Below are 16,701 nucleotides of genomic sequence, written 5' to 3'. Positions count from 1 at the left end.
GTGAAGTTCTGCATACCAACGTTGAATAGAAGGTATGTTTGTGATTGGTTTGAGATGGGTGGGAGGTCAAGAGCAGGGAAAAGCAAGTCACCTTCCCTTCTAGTCTCCTCTTCTATGCCTACCTGCCGTTCACTCACTCTGTCTTTGTTTCATTCTCTCCTTCCTCAACACCCCATCTCACTCACTGGCTCTATCATTTGTGCTCTTTCCCCTTGCTCTTCATTTCATAGTGGAAACATCTCTTGAATGGATCATTAGAAAATGAGGTTACATAAAATTAAAAATCTACTTATTGGAAACCAAAAATATCACAAGACTGAATGTAAGCCATTTCTTCAATAAAAGGGATTTTTTAGGCACCCCCCAAAAAACACATAAAACACCACTAGTGCTAGAAGAATATTATACGAGGTTGAAGACAGAATTGGGCAAATTCATTTGCAGTTGAAACTGAAGTTTGGTACTTATTCAGATATTATATGCACTGCCAATTTTTAGCTGAGATTCTGAAGGAACGCAGAGACAAAATGGACTTAAAGTTTTGTCAGAAGTGAGATTCAAACCCACGCCTCCAGGAGAGACTGCGGCCTTAATGCAGTGCCTTAGACCACTCGGCCATCCTGACCACAAGTTGCTTGTTCATCTACATAGTGAGAAAGATAGTGTGAACAAAAAAAACACACATCTTAGGCCATGAGTGGCTATAGCAAGAAAAAAACTCACTGCACTTTTCCAAAAAGACAACCATATAAGCCCATGTGAGGGAAATGATCTGATTTTCTCCCTCAAGAAAAAAGAAGATTAAACACAGGTTTGTCAAAAGTGGGATTTTAACCCACGCCTCCAGAAGAGACTGCGACCTGAACGCAGCGCCTCAGACCACTCGGCCATCCTGACTTGCATTTTCAGCACCTTCCACAAGCCAGACAGCCATGCAAGTTTGGTACCGAAAAGGCATGCCCTCAATTTATTTATCCCATTATAAGCATTTCCAACAGATCTTTGAACAATCCATACAGAGCAGTACCTATGAAGAACTCTTTAGACTTTTAAAGCGTACAAAGAGAAAGTGCTATTCACCAGCCACTTGAACGGCCCAAAGCTGCTTTGAAATTGAGTCAACAGCCACATCTTGGCTGACTAAAGCAAATTCAACAAGGGAGCTCAATGTCACAACATAGGGTGGAATACGCAAATCTAAGCAGCCCCTTATCACAGCCCTGAGGACATTGCTGTAAGTGTGCTGGAGTACAGCTGTCTACCAGGTGCTTGGCATTCTTCCAAATTTGCATGGCCTGTCTGGCCAGGGAATACAAGAGCATGACTCTTCTAGATGAGCTCTTACATGGGTCCTAAGCTCATTTGGTAAGGATTGCACTTTATCAGCAAGACTTTGTACAACAGAAATATATGAGAAACCCAAGCTCTCTTGACTAGACGAGGACGGAATAACGTCCCAGGTGAAGACGAACAGATGCAACTTCCATCAGATGTTATCCTGATGAAGAAGATTATATCTCCAAAAGTCATGTCAGAAGTGGGATTCGAACCCACGCCTCCAGAGGAGACTGCGGCCTAAACACAGCACCTTAGACCACTCGGCCATCCTGACAGTGGAGAGTCCTAAGAAATGTATAAAAGTCACTCAGAAATTTCTGCGTCCATGCAAGCTTGAAATAATTTCAACCTTCAAACACAAGGTGCAACTTTTTGCACTGGACAATAAACACAGAAGATCACATATGAAAGCATTTCATTTCACAGGTGTACTGTTTTTATGCTTTTAGAATAACTTATACCTCTCACCAGCTATTTAGGGTTCTGTATCCTACTCACAAAATTACCTTGCCTGCGACCTCTCTCTTTATACACAAACAACTACTGCTCAGGAAGTAGGAAGGCAGAAGGTGGGGCAGTTTATGCAAATTTATGCTGTCAATGTGCCTTGCAGATTCATGCAGAATTTCTAGTTCCTTGCTGGAAACAAGAGAGCAGGCCTTGTTTCAGATCAACTGTCCCTAGCAAGGAACGTCTGAGCACATCCATTCTTTTGCTCTCTAGCCCCTGGCTTGGGACTCACCCTCACTGGCTGAGGAGTGAAGTTCTGCATACCAACGTTGAATAGAAGGTATGTTTGTGATTGGTTTGAGATGGGTGGGAGGTCAAGAGCAGGGAAAAGCAAGTCACCTTCCCTTCTAGTCTCCTCTTCTATGCCTACCTGCCGTTCACTCACTCTGTCTTTGTTTCATTCTCTCCTTCCTCAACACCCCATCTCACTCACTGGCTCTATCATTTGTGCTCTTTCCCCTTGCTCTTCATTTCATAGTGGAAACATCTCTTGAATGGATCATTAGAAAATGAGGTTACATAAAATTAAAAATCTACTTATTGGAAACCAAAACTATCACAAGACTGAATGTAAGCCATTTCTTCAATAAAAGGGATTTTTTAGGCACCCCCCAAAAAACACATAAAACACCACTAGTGCTAGAAGAATATTATACGAGCTTGAAGACAGAATTGGGCAAATTCATTTGCAGTTGAAACTGAAGTTTGGTACTTATTCAGATATTATATGCACTGCCAATTTTTAGCTGAGATTCTGAAGGAACGCAGTGACAAAATTGACTTAAAATTTTGTCAGAAGTGGGATTCAAACCCACGCCTCCAGGAGAGACTGCGGCTTTAATGCAGTGCCTTAGACCACTCGGCCATCCTGACCACAAGTTGCTTGTTCATCTACATAGTGAGAAAGATAGTGTGAACAAAAAAAAGACACATCTTAGGCCATGAGTGGCTATAGCTAGAAAAAAACTCACTGCACTTTTCCAAAAAGACAACCATATAAGCCCATGTGAGGGAAATGATCTGATTTTCTCCCTCAAGAAAAAAGAAGATTAAACACAGGTTTGTCAGAAGTGGGATTTGAACCCACGCCTCCAGAAGAGACTGCGACCTGAACGCAGCGCCTTAGACCACTCGGCCATCCTGACTTGCATTTGCAGCACCTTCCACAAGCCAGACAGCCATGCAAGTTTGGTACCGAAAAGGCATGCCCTCAATTTATTTATCCCATTATAAGCATTTCCAACAGATCTTTGAACAATCCATACAGAGCAGTACCTATGAAGAACTCTTTAGACCTTTAAAGCGTACAAAGAGAAAGTGCTATTCACCAGCCACTTGAACGGCCCAAAGCTGCTTTGAAATTGCGTCAACAGCCACATCTTGGCTGACTAAAGCAAATTCAACAAGGGAGCTCAATGTCACAACATAGGGTGGAATACGCAAATCTAAGCAGCCCCTGATCACAGCCCTGAGGACATTGCTGTAAGTGTGCTGGAGTACAGCTGTCTACCAGGTGCTTGGCATTCTTCCAAATTTGCATGGCCTGTCTGGCCAGGGAATACAAGAGCATGACTCTTCTAGATGAGCTCTTACATGGGTCCTAAGCTCATTTGGTAAGGATTGCACTTTATCAGCAAGACTTTGTACAACAGAAATATATGAGAAACCCAAGCTCTCTTGACTAGACGAGGACGGAATAACGTCCCAGGTGAAGACGAACAGATGCAACTTCCATCAGATGTTATCCTGATGAAGAAGATTATATCTCCAAAAGTCATGTCAGAAGTGGGATTCGAACCCAAGCCTCCAGAGGAGACTGCGGCCTAAACACAGCGCCTTAGACCACTCGGCCATCCTGACAGTGGAGAGTCCTAAGAAATGTATAAAAGTCACTCAGAAATTTCTGCGTCCATGCAAGCTTGAAATAATTTCAACCTTCAAACACAAGGTGCAACTTTTTGCACAGGACAATAAACACAGAAGATCACATATGAAAACATTTAATTTCACAGGTGTACTGTTTTTATGCTTTTAGAATAACTTATACCTCTCACCAGCTATTTAGGGTTCTGTATCCTACTCACAAAATTATCTTGCCTGCGACCTCTCTCTTTATACACAAACAACTATTGCTCAGGAAGTAGGAAGGCAGAAGGTGGGGCAGTTTATGCAAATTTATGCTGTCAATGTGCCTTGCAGATTCATGCAGAATTTCTAGATCCTTGCTGGAAACAAGAGAGCAGGCCTTGTTTCAGATCAACTGTCCCTAGCAAGGAACGTCTGAGCACATCCATTCTTTTGCTCTCTAGCCCCTGGCTTGGGACTCACCCTCACTGGCTGAGGAGTGAAGTTCTGCATACCAACGTTGCATAGAAGGTATGTTTGTGATTGGTTTGAGATGGGTGGGAGGTCAAGAGCAGGGAAAAGCAAGTCACGTTCACTTCTAGTCTCCTCTTCTATGCCTACCTGCCGTTCACTCACTCTGTCTTTGTTTCATTCTCTCCTTCCTCAACACCCCATCTCACTCACTGGCTCTATCATTTGTGCTCTTTCCCCTTGCTCTTCATTTCATAGTGGAAACATCTCTTGAATGGATCATTAGAAAATGAGGTTACATAAAATTAAAAATCTACTTATTGGAAACCAAAAATATCACAAGACTGAATGTAAGCCATTTCTTCAATAAAAGGGATTTTTTAGGCACCCCCCAAAAAACACATAAAACACCACTAGTGCTAGAAGAATATTATACGAGCTTGAAGACAGAATTGGGCAAATTCATTTGCAGTTGAAACTGAAGTTTGGTACTTATTCAGATATTATATGCACTGCCAATTTTTAGCTGAGATTCTGAAGGAACGCAGAGACAAAATGGACTTAAAGTTTTGTCAGAAGTGGGATTCGAACCCACGCCTCCAGGAGAGGCTGCGGCCTTAACGCAGCGCCTTAGACCACTCGGCCATCCTGACCACATGTTACTTGTCCATCTACATAGTGAGAAAGATAGTGTGAACAAAAAAAACACACATCTTAGGCCATAAGTGGCTATAGCAAGAAAAGAACTCACTGCACTTTTCCAAAAAGACAACCATATAAGCCCATGTGAGGGAAATGATCTGATTTTCTCCCTCAAGAAAAAAGAAGATTAAACACAGGTTTGTCAGAAGTGGGATTTGAACCCACGCCTCCAGAAGAGACTGCGACCTGAACGCAGCGCCTTAGACCACTCGGCCATCCTGACTTGCATTTGCAGCACCTTCCACAAGCCAGACAGCCATGCAAGTTTGGTACCGAAAAGGCATGCCCTCAATTTATTTATCCCATTATAAGCATTTCCAACAGATCTTTGAACAATCCATACAGAGCAGTACCTATGAAGAACTCTTTAGACCTTTAAAGCGTACAAAGAGAAAGTGCTATTCACCAGCCACTTGAACGGCCCAAAGCTGCTTTGAAATTATGTCAACAGCCACATCTTGGCTGACTAAAGCAAATTCAACAAGGGAGCTCAATGTCACAACATAGGGTGGAATACGCAAATCTAAGCAGCCCCTGATCACAGCCCTGAGGACATTGCTGTAAGTGTGCTGGAGTACAGCTGTCTACCAGGTGCTTGGCATTCTTCCAAATTTGCATGGCCTGTCTGGCCAGGGAATACAAGAGCATGACTCTTCTAGATGAGCTCTTACATGGGTCCTAAGCTCATTTGGTAAGGATTGCACTTTATCAGCAAGACTTTGTACAACAGAAATATATGAGAAACCCAAGCTCTCTTGACTAGACGAGGACGGAATAACGTCCCAGGTGAAGACGAACAGATGCAACTTCCATCAGATGTTATCCTGATGAAGAAGATTATATCTCCAAAAGTCATGTCAGAAGTGGGATTCGAACCCACGCCTCCAGAGGAGACTGTGGCCTAAACACAGCACCTTAGACCACTCGGCCATCCTGACAGTGGAGAGTCCTAAGAAATGTATAAAAGTCACTCAGAAATTTCTGCGTCCATGCAAGCTTGAAATAATTTCAACCTTCAAACACAAGGTGCAACTTTTTGCACAGGACAATAAACACAGAAGATCACATATGAAAGCATTTCATTTCACAGGTGTACTGTTTTTATGCTTTTAGAATAACTTATACCTCTCACCAGCTATTTAGGGTTCTGTATCCTACTCACAAAATTACCTTGCCTGCGACCTCTCTCTTTATACACAAACAACTACTGCTCAGGAAGTAGGAAGGCAGAAGGTGGGGCAGTTTATGCAAATTTATGCTGTCAATGTGCCTTGCAGATTCATGCAGAATTTCTAGTTCCTTGCTGGAAACAAGAGAGCAGGCCTTGTTTCAGATCAACTGTCCCTAGCAAGGAACGTCTGAGCACATCCATTCTTTTGCTCTCTAGCCCCTGGCTTGGGACTCACCCTCACTGGCTGAGGAGTGAAGTTCTGCATACCAACGTTGAATAGAAGGTATGTTTGTGATTGGTTTGAGATGGGTGGGAGGTCAAGAGCAGGGAAAAGCAAGTCACCTTCCCTTCTAGTCTCCTCTTCTATGCCTACCTGCCGTTCACTCACTCTGTCTTTGTTTCATTCTCTCCTTCCTCAACACCCCATCTCACTCACTGGCTCTATCATTTGTGCTCTTTCCCCTTGCTCTTCATTTCATAGTGGAAACATCTCTTGAATGGATCATTAGAAAATGAGGTTACATAAAATTAAAAATCTACTTATTGGAAACCAAAACTATCACAAGACTGAATGTAAGCCATTTCTTCAATAAAAGGGATTTTTTAGGCACCCCCCAAAAAACACATAAAACACCACTAGTGCTAGAAGAATATTATACGAGCTTGAAGACAGAATTGGGCAAATTCATTTGCAGTTGAAACTGAAGTTTGGTACTTATTCAGATATTATATGCACTGCCAATTTTTAGCTGAGATTCTGAAGGAACGCAGAGACAAAATGGACTTAAAATGTTGTCAGAAGTGGGATTCAAACCCACGCCTCCAGGAGAGACTGCGGCTTTAATGCAGTGCCTTAGACCACTCGGCCATCCTGACCACAAGTTGCTTGTTCATTTACATAGTGAGAAAGATAGTGTGAACAAAAAAAACACACATCTTAGGCCATGAGTGGCTATAGCAAGAAAAAAACTCACTGCACTTTTCCAAAAAGACAACCATATAAGCCCATGTGAGGGAAATGATCTGATTTTCTCCCTCAAGAAAAAAGAAGATTAAACACAGGTTTGTCAGAAGTGGGATTTGAACCCACGCCTCCAGAAGAGACTGCGACCTGAACGCAGCGCCTTAGACCACTCGGCCATCCTGACTTGCATTTGCAGCACCTTCCACAAGCCAGACAGCCATGCAAGTTTGGTACCGAAAAGGCATGCCCTCAATTTATTTATCCCATTATAAGCATTTCCAACAGATCTTTGAACAATCCATACAGAGCAGTACCTATGAAGAACTCTTTAGACCTTTAAAGCGTACAAAGAGAAAGTGCTATTCACCAGCCACTTGAACGGCCCAAAGCTGCTTTGAAATTGCGTCAACAGCCACATCTTGGCTGACTAAAGCAAATTCAACAAGGGAGCTCAATGTCACAACATAGGGTGGAATACGCAAATCTAAGCAGCCCCTGATCACAGCCCTGAGGACATTGCTGTAAGTGTGCTGGAGTACAGCTGTCTACCAGGTGCTTGGCATTCTTCCAAATTTGCATGGCCTGTCTGGCCAGGGAATACAAGAGCATGACTCTTCTAGATGAGCTCTTACATGGGTCCTAAGCTCATTTGGTAAGGATTGCACTTTATCAGCAAGACTTTGTACAACAGAAATATATGAGAAACCCAAGCTCTCTTGACTAGACGAGGACGGAATAACGTCCCAGGTGAAGACGAACAGATGCAACTTCCATCAGATGTTATCCTGATGAAGAAGATTATATCTCCAAAAGTCATGTCAGAAGTGGGATTCGAACCCACGCCTCCAGAGGAGACTGCGGCCTAAACACAGCGCCTTAGACCACTCGGCCATCCTGACAGTGGAGAGTCCTAAGAAATGTATAAAAGTCACTCAGAAATTTCTGCGTCCATGCAAGCTTGAAATAATTTCAACCTTCAAACACAAGGTGCAACTTTTTGCACAGGACAATAAACACAGAAGATCACATATGAAAACATTTAATTTCACAGGTGTACTGTTTTTATGCTTTTAGAATAACTTATACCTCTCACCAGCTATTTAGGGTTCTGTATCCTACTCACAAAATTATCTTGCCTGCGACCTCTCTCTTTATACACAAACAACTATTGCTCAGGAAGTAGGAAGGCAGAAGGTGGGGCAGTTTATGCAAATTTATGCTGTCAATGTGCCTTGCAGATTCATGCAGAATTTCTAGATCCTTGCTGGAAACAAGAGAGCAGGCCTTGTTTCAGATCAACTGTCCCTAGCAAGGAACGTCTGAGCACATCCATTCTTTTGCTCTCTAGCCCCTGGCTTGGGACTCACCCTCACTGGCTGAGGAGTGAAGTTCTGCATACCAACGTTGCATAGAAGGTATGTTTGTGATTGGTTTGAGATGGGTGGGAGGTCAAGAGCAGGGAAAAGCAAGTCACGTTCACTTCTAGTCTCCTCTTCTATGCCTACCTGCCGTTCACTCACTCTGTCTTTGTTTCATTCTCTCCTTCCTCAACACCCCATCTCACTCACTGGCTCTATCATTTGTGCTCTTTCCCCTTGCTCTTCATTTCATAGTGGAAACATCTCTTGAATGGATCATTAGAAAATGAGGTTACATAAAATTAAAAATCTACTTATTGGAAACCAAAAATATCACAAGACTGAATGTAAGCCATTTCTTCAATAAAAGGGATTTTTTAGGCACCCCCCAAAAAACACATAAAACACCACTAGTGCTAGAAGAATATTATACGAGCTTGAAGACAGAATTGGGCAAATTCATTTGCAGTTGAAACTGAAGTTTGGTACTTATTCAGATATTATATGCACTGCCAATTTTTAGCTGAGATTCTGAAGGAACGCAGAGACAAAATGGACTTAAAGTTTTGTCAGAAGTGGGATTCGAACCCACGCCTCCAGGAGAGTCTGCGGCCTTAACGCAGCGCCTTAGACCACTCGGCCATCCTGACCACATTTTGCTTGTCCATCTACATAGTGAGAAAGATAGTGTGAACAAAAAAAACACACATCTTAGGCCATAAGTGGCTATAGCAAGAAAAAAACTCACTGCACTTTTCCAAAAAGACAACCATATAAGCCCATGTGAGGGAAATGATCTGATTTTCTCCCTCAAGAAAAAAGAAGATTAAACACAGGTTTGTCAGAAGTGGGATTTGAACCCACGCCTCCATAAGAGACTGCAACCTGAACGCAGCGCCTTAGACCACTCAGCCATCCTGACTCGCATTTGCAGCACCTTCCACAAGCCAGACAGCCATGCAAGTTTGGTACCGAAAAGGCATGCCCTCAATTTATTTATCCCATTATAAGCATTTCCAACAGATCTTTGAACAATCCATACAGAGCAGTACCTATGAAGAACTCTTTAGACCTTTAAAGCGTACAAAGAGAAAGTGCTATTCACCAGCCACTTGAACGGCCCAAAGCTGCTTTGAAATTATGTCAACAGCCACATCTTGGCTGACTAAAGCAAATTCAACAAGGGAGCTCAATGTCACAACATAGGGTGGAATACGCAAATCTAAGCAGCCCCTGATCACAGCCCTGAGGACATTGCTGTAAGTGTGCTGGAGTACAGCTGTCTACCAGGTGCTTGGCATTCTTCCAAATTTGCATGGCCTGTCTGGCCAGGGAATACAAGAGCATGACTCTTCTAGATGAGCTCTTACATGGGTCCTAAGCTCATTTGGTAAGGATTGCACTTTATCAGCAAGACTTAGTACAACAGAAATATATGAGAAACCCAAGCTCTCTTGACTAGACGAGGACGGAATAACGTCCCAGGTGAAGACGAACAGATGCAACTTCCATCAGATGTTATCCTGATGAAGAAGATTATATCTCCAAAAGTCATGTCAGAAATGGGATTCGAACCCAAGCCTCCAGAGGAGACTGCGGCCTAAACACAGCGCCTTAGACCACTCGGCCATCCTGTCAGTGGAGGGTCCTAAGAAATGTATAAAAGTCACTCAGAAATTTCTGCGTCCATGCAAGCTTGAAATAATTTCAACCTTCAAACACAAGGTGCAACTTTTTGCACAGGACAATAAACACAGAAGATCACATATGAAAGCATTTAATTTCACAGGTGTACTGTTTTTATGCTTTTAGAATAACTTATACCTCTCACCAGCTATTTAGGGTTCTGTATCCTACTCACAAAATTATCTTGCCTGCGACCTCTCTCTTTATACACAAACAACTATTGCTCAGGAAGTAGGAAGGCAGAAGGTGGGGCAGTTTATGCAAATTTATGCTGTCAATGTGCCTTGCAGATTCATGCAGAATTTCTAGATCCTTGCTGGAAACAAGAGAGCAGGCCTTGTTTCAGATCAACTGTCCCTAGCAAGGAACGTCTGAGCACATCCATTCTTTTGCTCTCTAGCCCCTGGCTTGGGACTCACCCTCACTGGCTGAGGAGTGAAGTTCTGCATACCAACGTTGCATAGAAGGTATGTTTGTGATTGGTTTGAGATGGGTGGGAGGTCAAGAGCAGGGAAAAGCAAGTCACCTTCACTTCTAGTCTCCTCTTCTATGCCTACCTGCCGTTCACTCACTCTGTCTTTGTTTCCTTCTCTCCTTCCTCAACACCCCATCTCACTCACTGGCTCTATCATTTGTGCTCTTTCCCCTTGCTCTTCATTTCATAGTGGAAACATCTCTTGAATGGATCATTAGAAAATGAGGTTACATAAAATTAAAAATCTACTTATTGGAAACCAAAAATATCACAAGACTGAATGTAAGCCATTTCTTCAATAAAAGGGATTTTTTAGGCACCCCCCAAAAAACACATAAAACACCACTAGTGCTAGAAGAATATTATACGAGCTTGAAGACAGAATTGGGCAAATTCATTTGCAGTTGAAACTGAAGTTTGGTACTTATTCAGATATTATATGCACTGCCAATTTTTAGCTGAGATTCTGAAGGAACGCAGTGACAAAATGGACTTAAAGTTTTGTCAGAAGTGGGATTCGAACCCACGCCTCCAGGAGAGACTGCCGCCTTAACGCAGCGCCTTAGACCACTCGGCCATCCATGTTGCTTGTCCATCTACATAGTGAGAAAGATAGTGTGAACAAAAAAAACACACATCTTAGGCCATAAGTGGCTATAGCAAGACAAAAACTCACTGCACTTTTCCAAAAAGACAACCATATAAGCCCATGTGAGGGAAATGATCTGATTTTCTCCCTCAAGAAAAAAGAAGATTAAACACAGGTTTGTCAGAAGTGGTATTTGAACCCACGCCTCCAGAAGAGACTGCGACCTGAACGCAGCGCCTTAGACCACTCGGCCATCCTGACTTGCATTTGCAGCACCTTCCACAAGCCAGACAGCCATGTAAGTTTGGTACCGAAAAGGCATGCCCTCAATTTATTTATCCCATTATAAGCATTTCCAACAGATCTTTGAACAATCCATACAGAGCAGTACCTATGAAGAACTCTTTAGACCTTTAAAGCGTACAAAGAGAAAGTGCTATTCACCAGCCACTTGAACGGCCCAAAGCTGCTTTGAAATTGAGTCAACAGCCACATCTTGGCTGACTAAAGCAAATTCAACAAGGGAGCTCAATGTCACAACATAGGGTGGAATACGCAAATCTAAGCAGCCCCTGATCACAGCCCTGAGGACATTGCTGTAAGTGTGCTGGAGTACAGCTGTCTACCAGGTGCTTGGCATTCTTCCAAATTTGCATGGCCTGTCTGGCCAGGGAATACAAGAGCATGACTCTTCTAGATAAGCTCTTACATGGGTCCTAAGCTCATTTGGTAAGGATTGCACTTTATCAGCAAGACTTTGTACAACAGAAATATATGAGAAACCCAAGCTCTCTTGACTAGACGAGGACGGAATAACGTCCCAGGTGAAGACGAACAGATGCAACTTCCATCAGATGTTATCCTGATGAAGAAGATTATATCTCCAAAAGTCATGTCAGAAGTGGGATTCGAACCCACACCTCCAGAGGAGACTGCGGCCTAAACACAGCGCCTTAGACCACTCGGCCATCCTGACAGTGGAGAGTCCTAAGAAATGTATAAAAGTCACTCAGAAATTTCTGCGTCCATGCAAGCTTGAAATAATTTCAACCCTCAAACACAAGGTGCAACTTTTTGCACAGGACAATAAACACAGAAGATCACATATGAAAGCATTTCATTTCACAGGTGTACTGTTTTTATGCTTTTAGAATAACTTATACCTCTCACCAGCTATTTAGGGTTCTGTATCCTACTCACAAAATTACCTTGCCTGCGACCTCTCTCTTTATACACAAACAACTACTGCTCAGGAAGTAGGAAGGCAGAAGGTGGGGCAGTTTATGCAAATTTATGCTGTCAATGTGCCTTGCAGATTCATGCAGAATTTCTAGTTCCTTGCTGGAAACAAGAGAGCAGGCCTTGTTTCAGATCAACTGTCCCTAGCAAGGAACGTCTGAGCACATCCATTCTTTTGCTCTCTAGCCCCTGGCTTGGGACTCACCCTCACTGGCTGAGGAGTGAAGTTCTGCATACCAACGTTGAATAGAAGGTATGTTTGTGATTGGTTTGAGATGGGTGGGAGGTCAAGAGCAGGGAAAAGCAAGTCACCTTCCCTTCATGTCTCCTCTTCTATGCCTACCTGCCGTTCACTCACTCTGTCTTTGTTTCATTCTCTCCTTCCTCAACACCCCATCTCACTCACTGGCTCTATCATTTGTGCTCTTTCCCCTTGCTCTTCATTTCATAGTGGAAACATCTCTTGAATGGATCATTAGAAAATGAGGTTACATAAAATTAAAAATCTACTTATTGGAAACCAAAAATATCACAAGACTGAATGTAAGCCATTTCTTCAATAAAAGGGATTTTTTAGGCACCCCCCAAAAAACACATAAAACACCACTAGTGCTAGAAGAATATTATACGAGCTTGAAGACATAATTGGGCAAATTCATTTGCAGTTGAAACTGAAGTTTGGTACTTATTCAGATATTATATGCACTGCCAATTTTTAGCTGAGATTCTGAAGGAACGCAGAGACAAAATGGACTTAAAGTTTTGTCAGAAGTGGGATTCAAACCCACGCCTCCAGGAGAGACTGCGGCCTTAATGCAGTGCCTTAGACCACTCGGCCATCCTGACCACAAGTTGCTTGTTCATCTACATAGTGAGAAAGATAGTGTGAACAAAAAAAACACACATCTTAGGCCATGAGTGGCTATAGCAAGAAAAAAACTCACTGCACTTTTCCAAAAAGACAACCATATAAGCCAATGTGAGGGAAATGATCTGATTTTCTCCCTCAAGAAAAAAGAAGATTAAACACAGGTTTGTCAGAAGTGGGATTTGAATCCACGCCTCCAGAAGAGACTGCGACCTGAACGCAGCGCCTCAGACCACTCGGCCATCCTGACTTGCATTTTCCGCACCTTCCACAAGCCAGACAGCCATGCAAGTTTGGTACCGAAAAGGCATGCCCTCAATTTATTTATCCCATTATAAGCATTTCCAACAGATCTTTGAACAATCCATACAGAGCAGTACCTATGAAGAACTCTTTAGACTTTTAAAGCGTACAAAGAGAAAGTGCTATTCACCAGCCACTTGAACGGCCCAAAGCTGCTTTGAAATTGAGTCAACAGCCACATCTTGGCTGACTAAAGCAAATTCAACAAGGGAGCTCAATGTCACAACATAGGGTGGAATACGCAAATCTAAGCAGCCCCTGATCACAGCCCTGAGGACATTGCTGTAAGTGTGCTGGAGTACAGCTGTCTACCAGGTGCTTGGCATTCTTCCAAATTTGCATGGCCTGTCTGGCCAGGGAATACAAGAGCATGACTCTTCTAGATGAGCTCTTACACGGGTCCTAAGCTCATTTGGTAAGGATTGCACTTTATCAGCAAGACTTTGTACAACAGAAATATATGAGAAACCCAAGCTCTCTTGACTAGACGAGGATGGAATAACGTCCCAGGTGAAGACGAACAGAAGCAACTTCCATCAGATGTTATCCTGATGAAGAAGATTATATCTCCAAAAGTCATTTCAGAAGTGGGATTCGAACCCACGCCTCCAGAGGAGACTGCGGCCTAAACACAGCACCTTAGACCACTCGGCCATCCTGACAGTGAGGAGTCCTAAGAAATGTATAAAAGTCACTCAGAAATTTCTGCGTCCATGCAAGCTTGAAATAATTTCAACCTTCAAACACAAGGTGCAACTTTTTGCACAGGACAATAAACACAGAAGATCACATATGAAAGCATTTCATTTCACAGGTGTACTGTTTTTATGCTTTTAGAATAACTTATACCTCTCACCAGCTATTTAGGGTTCTGTATCCTACTCACAAAATTACCTTGCCTGCGACCTCTCTCTTTATACACAAACAACTACTGCTCAGGAAGTAGGAAGGCAGAAGGTGGGGCAGTTTATGCAAATTTATGCTGTCAATGTGCCTTGCAGATTCATGCAGAATTTCTAGTTCCTTGCTGGAAACAAGAGAGCAGGCCTTGTTTCAGATCAACTGTCCCTAGCAAGGAACGTCTGAGCACATCCATTCTTTTGCTCTCTAGCCCCTGGCTTGGGACTCACCCTCACTGGCTGAGGAGTGAAGTTCTGCATACCAACGTTGAATAGAAGGTATGATTGTGATTGGTTTGAGATGGGTGGGAGGTCAAGAACAGGGAAAAGCAAGTCACCTTCCCTTCTAGTCTCCTCTTCTATGCCTACCTGCCGTTCACTCACTCTGTCTTTGTTTCATTCTCTCCTTCCTCAACACCCCATCTCACTCACTGGCTCTATCATTTGTGCTCTTTCCCCTTGCTCTTCATTTCATAGTGGAAACATCTCTTGAATGGATCATTAGAAAATGAGGTTACATAAAATTAAAAATCTACTTATTGGAAACCAAAAATATCACAAGACTGAATGTAAGCCATTTCTTCAATAAAAGGGATTTTTTAGGCACCCCCCAAAAAACACATAAAACACCACTAGTGCTAGAAGAATATTATACGAGCTTGAAGACAGAATTGGGCAAATTCATTTGCAGTTGAAACTGAAGTTTGGTACTTATTCAGATATTATATGCACTGCCAATTTTTAGCTGAGATTCTGAAGGAACGCAGAGACAAAATGGACTTAAAGTTTTGTCAGAAGTGGGATTCAAACCCACGCCTCCAGGAGAGACTGCGGCTTTAATGCAGTGCCTTAGACCACTCGGCCATCCTGACCACAAGTTGGTTGTTCATCTACATAGTGAGAAAGATAGTGTGAACAAAAAAAACACACATCTTAGGCCATGAGTGGCTATAGCAAGAAAAAAACTCACTGCACTTTTCCAAAAAGACAACCATATAAGCCCATGTGAGGGAAATGATCTGATTTTCTCCCTCAAGAAAAAAGAAGATTAAACACAGGTTTGTCAGAAGTGGGATTTGAACCCACGCCTCCAGAAGAGACTGCGACCTGAACGCAGCGCCTTAGACCACTCGGCCATCCTGACTTGCATTTGCAGCAGCTTCCACAAGCCAGACAGCCATGCAAGTTTGGTACCGAAAAGGCATGCCCTCAATTTATTTATCCCATTATAAGCATTTCCAACATATCTTTGAACAATCCATACAGAGCAGTACCTATGAAGAACTCTTTAGACCTTTAAAGCGTACAAAGAGAAAGTGCTATTCACCAGCCACTTGAACGGCAAAAGCTGCTTTGAAATTGCGTCAACAGCCACATCTTGGCTGACTAAAGCAAATTCAACAAGGGAGCTCTATGTCACAACATAGGGTGGAATACGCAAATCTAAGCAGCCCCTGATCACAGCCCTGAGGACATTGCTGTAAGTGTGCTGGAGTACAGCTGTCTACCAGGTGCTTGGCATTCTTCCAAATTTGCATGGCCTGTCTGGCCAGGGAATACAAGAGCATGACTCTTCTAGATGAGCTCTTACATGGGTACTAAGCTCATTTGGTAAGGATTGCACTTTATCAGCAAGACTTTGTACAACAGAAATATATGAGAAACCCAAGCTCTCTTGACTAGACGAGGACGGAATAACGTCCCAGGTGAAGACGAACAGATGCAACTTCCATCAGATGTTATCCTGATGAAGAAGATTATATCTCCAAAAGTCATGTCAGAAGTGGGATTCGAACCCACGCCTCCAGAGGAGACTGCGGCCTAAACACAGCGCCTTAGACCACTCGGCCATCCTGACAGTGGAGAGTCCTAAGAAATGTATAAAAGTCACTCAGAAATTTCTGCGACCATGCAAGCTTGAAATAATTTCAACCTTCAAACACAAGGTGCAACTTTTTGCACAGGACAATAAACACAGAAGATCACATATGAAAGCATTTCATTTCACAGGTGTACTGTTTTTATGCTTTTAGAATAACTTATACCTCTCACCAGCTATTTAGGGTTCTGTATCCTACTCACAAAATTACCTTGCCTGCGACCTCTCTCTTTATACACAAACAACTACTGCTCAGGAAGTAGGAAGGCAGAAGGTGGGGCAGTTTATGCAAATTTTTGCTGTCAATGTGTCTTGCAGATTCATGCAGAATTTCTAGTTCCTTGCTGGAAACAAGAGAGCAGGCCTTGTTTCAGATCAACTGTCCCTAGCAAGGAACGTCTGAG

At 42.9% G+C, this 16,701-nt stretch overlaps 18 non-coding genes across 18 annotated transcripts; all 18 read right to left on the bottom strand.

Annotated features, from left to right (window-relative positions):
• Nucleotides 1-1,529: 1,529 nt before the first annotated feature.
• Nucleotides 1,530-1,612, bottom strand: TRNAL-UAG (transfer RNA leucine (anticodon UAG)). Its single transcript has one exon. It is a non-coding gene; the product is annotated as a tRNA-Leu (tRNA).
• Nucleotides 1,613-2,638: 1,026 nt separating this feature from the next.
• TRNAF-AAA (transfer RNA phenylalanine (anticodon AAA)) lies at nt 2,639-2,721 on the bottom strand. The gene has a single exon. It is a non-coding gene; the product is annotated as a tRNA-Phe (tRNA).
• Nucleotides 2,722-2,910: 189 nt separating this feature from the next.
• Nucleotides 2,911-2,993, bottom strand: TRNAL-CAG (transfer RNA leucine (anticodon CAG)). Its single transcript has one exon. It is a non-coding gene; the product is annotated as a tRNA-Leu (tRNA).
• A 632-nt stretch (nt 2,994-3,625) lies between these two features.
• TRNAL-UAG (transfer RNA leucine (anticodon UAG)) lies at nt 3,626-3,708 on the bottom strand. Its single transcript has one exon. It is a non-coding gene; the product is annotated as a tRNA-Leu (tRNA).
• Nucleotides 3,709-4,734: 1,026 nt separating this feature from the next.
• Nucleotides 4,735-4,817, bottom strand: TRNAL-AAG (transfer RNA leucine (anticodon AAG)). Its single transcript has one exon. It is a non-coding gene; the product is annotated as a tRNA-Leu (tRNA).
• Nucleotides 4,818-5,006: 189 nt separating this feature from the next.
• TRNAL-CAG (transfer RNA leucine (anticodon CAG)) lies at nt 5,007-5,089 on the bottom strand. Its single transcript has one exon. It is a non-coding gene; the product is annotated as a tRNA-Leu (tRNA).
• Nucleotides 5,090-5,721: 632 nt separating this feature from the next.
• Nucleotides 5,722-5,804, bottom strand: TRNAL-UAG (transfer RNA leucine (anticodon UAG)). Its single transcript has one exon. It is a non-coding gene; the product is annotated as a tRNA-Leu (tRNA).
• A 1,026-nt stretch (nt 5,805-6,830) lies between these two features.
• Nucleotides 6,831-6,913, bottom strand: TRNAF-AAA (transfer RNA phenylalanine (anticodon AAA)). The gene has a single exon. It is a non-coding gene; the product is annotated as a tRNA-Phe (tRNA).
• A 189-nt stretch (nt 6,914-7,102) lies between these two features.
• Nucleotides 7,103-7,185, bottom strand: TRNAL-CAG (transfer RNA leucine (anticodon CAG)). The gene has a single exon. It is a non-coding gene; the product is annotated as a tRNA-Leu (tRNA).
• Nucleotides 7,186-7,817: 632 nt separating this feature from the next.
• Nucleotides 7,818-7,900, bottom strand: TRNAL-UAG (transfer RNA leucine (anticodon UAG)). The gene has a single exon. It is a non-coding gene; the product is annotated as a tRNA-Leu (tRNA).
• A 1,026-nt stretch (nt 7,901-8,926) lies between these two features.
• TRNAL-AAG (transfer RNA leucine (anticodon AAG)) lies at nt 8,927-9,009 on the bottom strand. The gene has a single exon. It is a non-coding gene; the product is annotated as a tRNA-Leu (tRNA).
• A 189-nt stretch (nt 9,010-9,198) lies between these two features.
• Nucleotides 9,199-9,281, bottom strand: TRNAL-CAG (transfer RNA leucine (anticodon CAG)). Its single transcript has one exon. It is a non-coding gene; the product is annotated as a tRNA-Leu (tRNA).
• A 2,006-nt stretch (nt 9,282-11,287) lies between these two features.
• TRNAL-CAG (transfer RNA leucine (anticodon CAG)) lies at nt 11,288-11,370 on the bottom strand. Its single transcript has one exon. It is a non-coding gene; the product is annotated as a tRNA-Leu (tRNA).
• A 632-nt stretch (nt 11,371-12,002) lies between these two features.
• Nucleotides 12,003-12,085, bottom strand: TRNAL-UAG (transfer RNA leucine (anticodon UAG)). Its single transcript has one exon. It is a non-coding gene; the product is annotated as a tRNA-Leu (tRNA).
• A 2,013-nt stretch (nt 12,086-14,098) lies between these two features.
• On the bottom strand, nt 14,099-14,181 carry TRNAL-UAG (transfer RNA leucine (anticodon UAG)). The gene has a single exon. It is a non-coding gene; the product is annotated as a tRNA-Leu (tRNA).
• A 1,026-nt stretch (nt 14,182-15,207) lies between these two features.
• TRNAF-AAA (transfer RNA phenylalanine (anticodon AAA)) lies at nt 15,208-15,290 on the bottom strand. The gene has a single exon. It is a non-coding gene; the product is annotated as a tRNA-Phe (tRNA).
• Nucleotides 15,291-15,479: 189 nt separating this feature from the next.
• Nucleotides 15,480-15,562, bottom strand: TRNAL-CAG (transfer RNA leucine (anticodon CAG)). The gene has a single exon. It is a non-coding gene; the product is annotated as a tRNA-Leu (tRNA).
• Nucleotides 15,563-16,193: 631 nt separating this feature from the next.
• TRNAL-UAG (transfer RNA leucine (anticodon UAG)) lies at nt 16,194-16,276 on the bottom strand. The gene has a single exon. It is a non-coding gene; the product is annotated as a tRNA-Leu (tRNA).
• Nucleotides 16,277-16,701: the final 425 nt, after the last annotated feature.

Source organism: Lissotriton helveticus, chromosome 8 (genome assembly GCF_964261635.1).
Source record: "Lissotriton helveticus chromosome 8, aLisHel1.1, whole genome shotgun sequence".
Classification (NCBI taxonomy): domain Eukaryota; kingdom Metazoa; phylum Chordata; class Amphibia; order Caudata; family Salamandridae; genus Lissotriton; species Lissotriton helveticus.
Note: the sequence above shows the minus strand (reverse complement) of the source record. Positions and strands in the feature narration are given on the sequence as shown.